Raw genomic sequence first — 6,951 nt, forward strand, 5'->3', positions numbered from 1 at the left:
CTCTCTTTTCCCGTTTTTCTGATTGAAGAAGAAATCAAAGTCCCTCATGTGGAATGAGGGACTATCCGATGTTTTATTTTGTAAAGAATTGTTTAATTTACTAATTTGAACAACTTAATGAAGAAGATGGACACCTAATAATACGTTATATTTCTGTATTAGTATTTCTTTAAAATGTAATTGTAACATTAAAGGAATGCAATGATCTTTGATGCTTTTTAGAAAGTCTACTAATGGCACAAATAAAAATACATTCAATAGAATAAGAATAACAGAATAATAATAGAATAAGGATAAATTATATCTAACTCATGATAATAATAAGGACATTTTACTTATTATTTGAAAGCAATGGATAAAGACCTTATTTTCTTTGTACAGTTGGTTTTATTGATGGAGATATTTTTGTTGAACACAGAATATACATTGTATACATTTATTTTTCTATCTATCTAAATGTCCACATTTTTAACTGACCAAAAAACAGACCAGATAGAAAGACTGGACAGCAGAGCTGGGCAGACGTCTCGCGTTGTGTTTATTTTAACCAACAGAGGGTGCTGGCTGCTTGCTATAGCAGCTTCACATCACTCTTCTTCTACTACCACTTGCTCGCCTAGTTTTAGAGAAAACCGCAGTGTAAAAATTGCCTACAGGTGATAGTTTGCTGATTTGTAGGCATAAAATTTGTAGGTCACCATGCCACCTACAAATACAGGGCATAGAGGAGCTCAAATTGTTGATGGGGAATATAGTCAGGCCACAAAAAAGGGAAGGAGAGGAGGAAGACCGGATAGGAAGAGTCACGGAGATACAGGAGGTAAAGAAATTATTACACAGTCTGCCAATGTATTACTCTAAACAATAAAAAGCCAAATTAGGCAAACAAATAGGAATCTGTCAACCAAAGTATTTTACATAATGTTGTACTTTATTATTAAAGACTGTACAGGAAGGAGAAGAGCGTGAGACAGAAAGGTTTAGGGAGGAAAAAGTGAACCAAGGGGAGAGAAGAATTAAGTGGAAAGTTAAAGAGAAGGAAAGGAGCAAAAAGAATGAAGATAAGTAAAGAAGGAAGAGGAGAAAGACTGGAGAAGAATAAAAAGTTAAGTCTTATTTGTATACTTGGTATGTTACTGTCAAGGGTCTGATCCCAATCAATTTATCAGGCTTCCTTCACCATGGTTAATTACAGTACAACAGTTACCATGGTCAAAATACACAAAGCCAGAACTACCCCCTCTTTAATTTTATAGATAAAAACACCAGATATTTTAATAATATATTAACCACTGAACTGGAAATGTCTCCAGTTTTCATTTAAAAAATCTGGTCACCTCATACTGTAGGCTCATATATTTGACATATATTTCATTGCTGTGGTTGTATTTATGAGTGAGATAATTATTGCCTTACATCTGAATTATAAAAACCTGTTATGTGATAACTGCTAGGTGAAAGGGGAAGAAACCCCATAAGGCTCCCTGACAGATGATTTCCAGGAAGTGGAAAGGAGTAATAACAACTCTTGGCCACATAACCAAATAACTAAAAGATGTCCATCCTGATAAATACTGGAGATGAAGCAATATAATTATAAATATAAAATATATAAATAATAATAAATATAATAATTTCATGATTATAGTACCAAAATTATCATGGTTATCAGTATTATGCTGGTATTGTTAAAATATGCTGAAAATGTTCAAAAAGTAAGAACATAAGAACACACAACCTGAGATAATTTCACCAAGTGAATGTTTGTATTTAAACATTAAAATAATAACATGTCCATCACATTTGTGTCACAGGTGAGGACCAGTGACTAGTAGGTACTGGGTTTGCCTGCGGCATGCCCACTGTGTAAACAAGGGAAAAGCAAATGTATTAATTATTATATACTGTGCTGTAACACCTCTCAGAGCGAAGACACTGTAGAGCAGACCTGGGCATTTTACGGACCATCCGGCCCCTTGACCCTTCCTGTCCGGCCCGCATACGGTCACTCACAAACAAGAAATGTCAATGAAAACTTTTATTTTGAAAGTGTGACTTTTATTTATGTGCGGACGCATGTGCAGGTGAATTCTTACCGACAGACCCTCAAAATGTCAGCTCATGCGAAAAAAAGAAATATTGATACCAAATGCCGCATTTTTAACAAGGCATGGACTGCAAAAATATTTATTTACAGAAGTGAAAGGAAAAGCTGTGTGCTTAGTTTGTGGTGCACAGGTCGCTGCGTTCAAGGACTACAATTTAAATCAGCACTACGCGACCAAGCATGCAGAAAAATACAAGAACTCGTCTGATGAAGAGCGGGTCAAGGAGTCGGATGCTTTGCTAAACTGCAAAAACTACAAGGACTTTTGGCGAAACTTCACGCAACCAGGGATGCAGCTGCCAAGGCAAGTTTGCTGCTTGAATTTTACTCTTCCCTCAAAGAGGAGAACTTCCACCACATGAGGAGCCATGCTCAGAAGACTCTAGTCCTCTTTGGATCCAGCTATATATGTGAACAGACTTTCTCAGGGCTGAAGTTCAACAAATCCAAACACAGATCCTCTATCACTGATGTGCACCTCTCTGCTCTCCTTCGCATATCCACCTCAGACCTTCGGCCGGATTTCAGTGAACTTATTGAAGCCCAAAACAGACTTGATTTTTCTCACTGAATAAGAAAAGTGAACTGAAAGACATCTAAAGCATTTATTGCTTTTTGTATTAAGTTAATTAATTGCTTACATTTGCAAAACAACTATTCAGTAGTTATGTGTCAAAAATAAAATAAAATACTGATGTAATTATTGTTTTCCTGTTTATGACTTGTATTTTTTAATTACTCCACAATTTTATATCTTTATTGTAATAGAATAGAATTACCAGTAGCATAATCAAAATTATATAATTCTGCTCTTTACAGTTGGAGAAAATTTGTATTGAACATCGTTCAGTTCGGGTCATTGTTGGTTCGGCCCTCTAACACAGCTCAGGTTTCTCATGTGGCGCTTTGGAAAAAAATAATTGCCCACCCCTGCTGTAGACACACCTGCCACCTGCCCAGCACAGAAACACAGTTACGACTCAGTTAGTCAATTTAGGTTTTCCCAATCTAGTCATGAACACATTATCATAAAGGAACAGTATTTGCAGCATATGATCAATCACCAACATGGACACGTCTACTTGCAGTAGAGCAGCATATTTCACACAAGAAGAGCAAACTATGATATTATAGAAATACCAAGAAATTAAACACAACACTAATAACAACAACGACAACAGTAATTCAGGCTAAAAACAAACACCAAATCCAGTAAGGACAGCTGGCAAAAAAAACGCTGACTGTGTGAATGCTTAAAATTGCACATTGTTCCATCATTAGGGCACATTTAGATTTGACTATTTTTACATCTGTGTTATACTAAATGTATGTGTTGCTTAGATGTATTCTTATGATGTACATGAAAAGTTTAGCCTTATTCTTTCAGCTGCAACCCCCGTGGTGCCAGCGGACTTGGGAGAAATTAATACATAAATATAAAAACATGATGGTGGTAACATAGACTAAGTGGTAAGTGGACTTAGTTCCATACACATAGACAAAATTGTTGGTATCCTTCCATTAAAGAAAGAAAAACCCACAATGGTCACTGAAATAACTTGAAACTGACAAAAGGAATAACACATAAAAATGTACTGAAAATTAACTAATGAAAATCAGACATTGCTTTTCAATTGTGGTTCAACAGAATCATTTTAAAAAACAAACTAATGAAACTGGCCTGGGCAAAAATGATGGTACCCTTAACTTAATATTTTGTTTCACAAAATTTGGGGGAATCACTGCAATCAAGCGATTCCTGTAACTCTCAATGAGACTCCTGCACCTGTCGGCAGGTATTTTGGCCCACTCCTCATGAGCAAACTGCTCCAGCTGTCTCAGGTTTGAAGGGGGCCTTCTCCAGACTGCATGTTTCAGCTCCTTCCACAGATGTTCAATAGGATTTAGATCAGGGCTCATAGAAGGCCACTTCAGAATAGTCCAATGTTTTGTTCTTAGCTATTCTTGGGTGTTTTTAGCTGTGTGTTTTGGGTCATTATCCTGTTGGAGGACCCATGACCTGCGACTGAGACCAAGCTTTCTGACACTGGGCAGCACATTTTGCTCCAGAATGCCTTGATAGTCTTGAGATTTCATTGTACCCTGCACAGATTCAAGACACCCTGTGCCAGAAGCAGCAAAGCAGCCCCAGAACATAACCGAGCCTCCTCCATTTTTTCACAGTAGGTACAGTGTTCTTTTCTTTGTATGCTTCATTTTTGCGTCTGTGAACATAGAGCTGATGTGACTTGCCAAAAAGCTCAATTTTTGTCTCATCTGTCCAAAGGACATTCTCCCAGAAGCTTTGTGGCTTGTCAATATGCATTTTCGCAAATTCCAATCTCATTTTTTTATGATTTGCTTTCAACAGTGGTGTCCTCCTCGGTCGTCTTCCATTAAGTCCACTTTGGCTCAAACAGCGAGGGATGGTGCGATTTGACACTGATGTACCTTGACCTTGGAGTTCACCTCTAATCTCTTTGGAAGTTGTTCTGGGCTCTTTGGTTACTATTCGTATTATCCGTCTCTTCAATTTGTCATCAATTTTCCTCTTGTGGTCACGTCAAGGGAGGTTGGCTACAGTACCATGGACCTTAAACTTCTTAATAATATGTGCAACTGTAGTCACAGGATCATCAAGCTGCTTGGAGATGGTCTTATAGCCTTTACCTTTAACATGCTTGTCTATAATTTTCTTTCTAATCCCCTGAGATGACTCTCTCCTTAGCTTTCTGTGGTCCATGTTCATTGTGGTACACACCATGATACCAAACAGCACAGTGACTACTTTTCACCCTTTAAATAGGCAGACTGACTGATTACAAGTTTGAAGGCACCTGTGATGCTAATTACAGGACACACCTTAGTTTAACATGTCCCTATGGTCAAATTATTTTTGTTTTTATCTTTATTATTTTTATTTTATCTTTTCTAGGGGTACCATCATTTTTGTCCAGGCTAGTTTCATTAGTTTGTTTTTTAAAATGATTCTGTCGCACCACAGTTCAAAAGCAATGTCTGATTTTCATTAGTTAATTTTCAGTACATTTTTATGTGTTATTCCTTTTGTCAGTTTCAAGTTATTTCAGTGACAGTTGTGGGTTTTTCTTTCTTTAACGGAAGGATACCAACAATTTTGTCCAAGTGTGTATCTTATAAGTACAAGTGCAGGGCTTTAGTACTTAAGTCAATGCTAGTTGTGGGATGATATACTAAAGCTCAATAACATGGCTTTGACATTACTGCAGCCAACAGGAATAACACAGGAGTAGACTCCTGCTGAGGGGCTGGCTCGTTTCAATAATGAGGGTTGCCCCTTAATGGAAGGGGTAGAAGGGGGTGTCTCATCCGACCCTGGTGGCAGGGTCAGTGGCATCTCCTAACAGGTCACATTTGTATAAAATATGTGTCAGTTATTGTGGAGATAAGTAACATGTATTTACTTTCACTGCAGGTAATGGGGAGACATTGGTGTTGCTTCCACCATCCCCTCACTCACTGTCCCATACCACAGAACTGCCTGCCCATAGAGAGGTAACATTGAAAATAACCTGCTATATACAATGGCATGTCATCTGCAGTTGCTGATCATGGATTAAATCGTCTAATTTTCTCAAGTGGAGGCCCTGGATGATGAGATGGTGTTTGGATGCTATATTCAACTTGCCCATCTTAACACAGGTTTGATTGATCTATCTTTTATTACTTGCTAATAGAGGTAAGGTCTGAGACTAATAACTGCTTCAAGTGGCCTCCATCCTAGAATGAATCAACCACTTCCATTGCTATAATGTTAATTTTGCAGGAAGAAGGAAATCTTCCTCCCCCTGGTTTTGGACCTTTCTTCAAGTGAGCCTTGGAAGGGAACAATTCTTAAATGTTAAAGCAACTGTATTATGTGCTATAAGTTTCAGGTTGGAGCAGATGATGTGTACAGAAAACTTGATGGTGAGAAACTAGAGGATGAAAAGAAGGTAATTCAGTGACGTAATTTATTTCCAGGTGTGAGAAACAATTTGACTAAAATGTATTTTCATTTGTAATGAGAGAACAAAACATTATTTAATAATAAAGACTTATACGTGAAAAGAAAAAAAGGCCTGTTCTTTTTATGTGTTGGGCAAAAAGCTGTTGTGTGACTGTCTCACAGCCCTGCAAGTAGTGTTGTCTAGGGTGACGGGTTCCACAACATCAGGGGGTTGTTGGCTGAGAGGAGGGGCCGTCCCTTCTGTATCATGGCCATATTGTGAAGCACAACACATGCTGAAATTATTCTGCAAGCCTGTTCTGGGGCCACACTGAGCCCACACAGGCCATGCATCTGGGTCAGGATAGGGGGTCATTAAAAAGGGTTAGCAGGTGTACTTCCTGTCACCTAGCAGCACTCGATTGAACAGCTCTGAAGATAAAAATGAATATTGCCGTGATCAGTATCTCAAAATGCAGTTAAAAGAACATAACAAAAATAATATTCAATGTACAGTTGTCATACCCTGCTCAAATTTGTGGCACAGTGCACCCTGAAGATCTTGTAGTCATAGACTGACTCTGGCCACTTTACCCTAACACTGGTGACCATACAGTGATGCTCTCAAGTCATCTGCAAAAGCATTTGCGATTAACAATACTTCCACAGGATAATGGCATCAAACATAATGTGCATTTCATAAGACTCAGAGTGGTGATGCAGGCGACCGGAGCATTGAGTTAGCTTGTTAGTTAGGAGTTAGCTGTATGGTTATGAACTTACAGTGTGATGTATGTGCACTGTAGACTGTTTGTGCCACAACTCCAACTACAGCTAATACTCCTCAACTCTGAAGTTCCTGCATCTCCCATGTGCC

The 6,951-nt window shown here is 38.3% G+C and overlaps 1 long non-coding RNA gene across 1 annotated transcript; it reads left to right on the forward strand.

The window, feature by feature from the left end:
- The first annotated feature begins 4,277 nt into the window (after positions 1-4,277).
- LOC139606802 (uncharacterized) lies at positions 4,278-6,155 on the forward strand. The gene is made up of 4 exons (XR_011684692.1): positions 4,278-5,472; positions 5,562-5,641; positions 5,726-5,788; positions 6,022-6,155. It is a non-coding gene; the product is annotated as an uncharacterized lncRNA (long non-coding RNA).
- Positions 6,156-6,951: the final 796 nt, after the last annotated feature.

The sequence above is a fragment of the Trachinotus anak genome, unplaced genomic scaffold (genome assembly GCF_046630095.1).
Source record: "Trachinotus anak isolate AG129_WGS33_773 ecotype Australia unplaced genomic scaffold, CSIRO_AGI_Tana_v1 ptg000023l, whole genome shotgun sequence".
Classification (NCBI taxonomy): domain Eukaryota; kingdom Metazoa; phylum Chordata; class Actinopteri; order Carangiformes; family Carangidae; genus Trachinotus; species Trachinotus anak.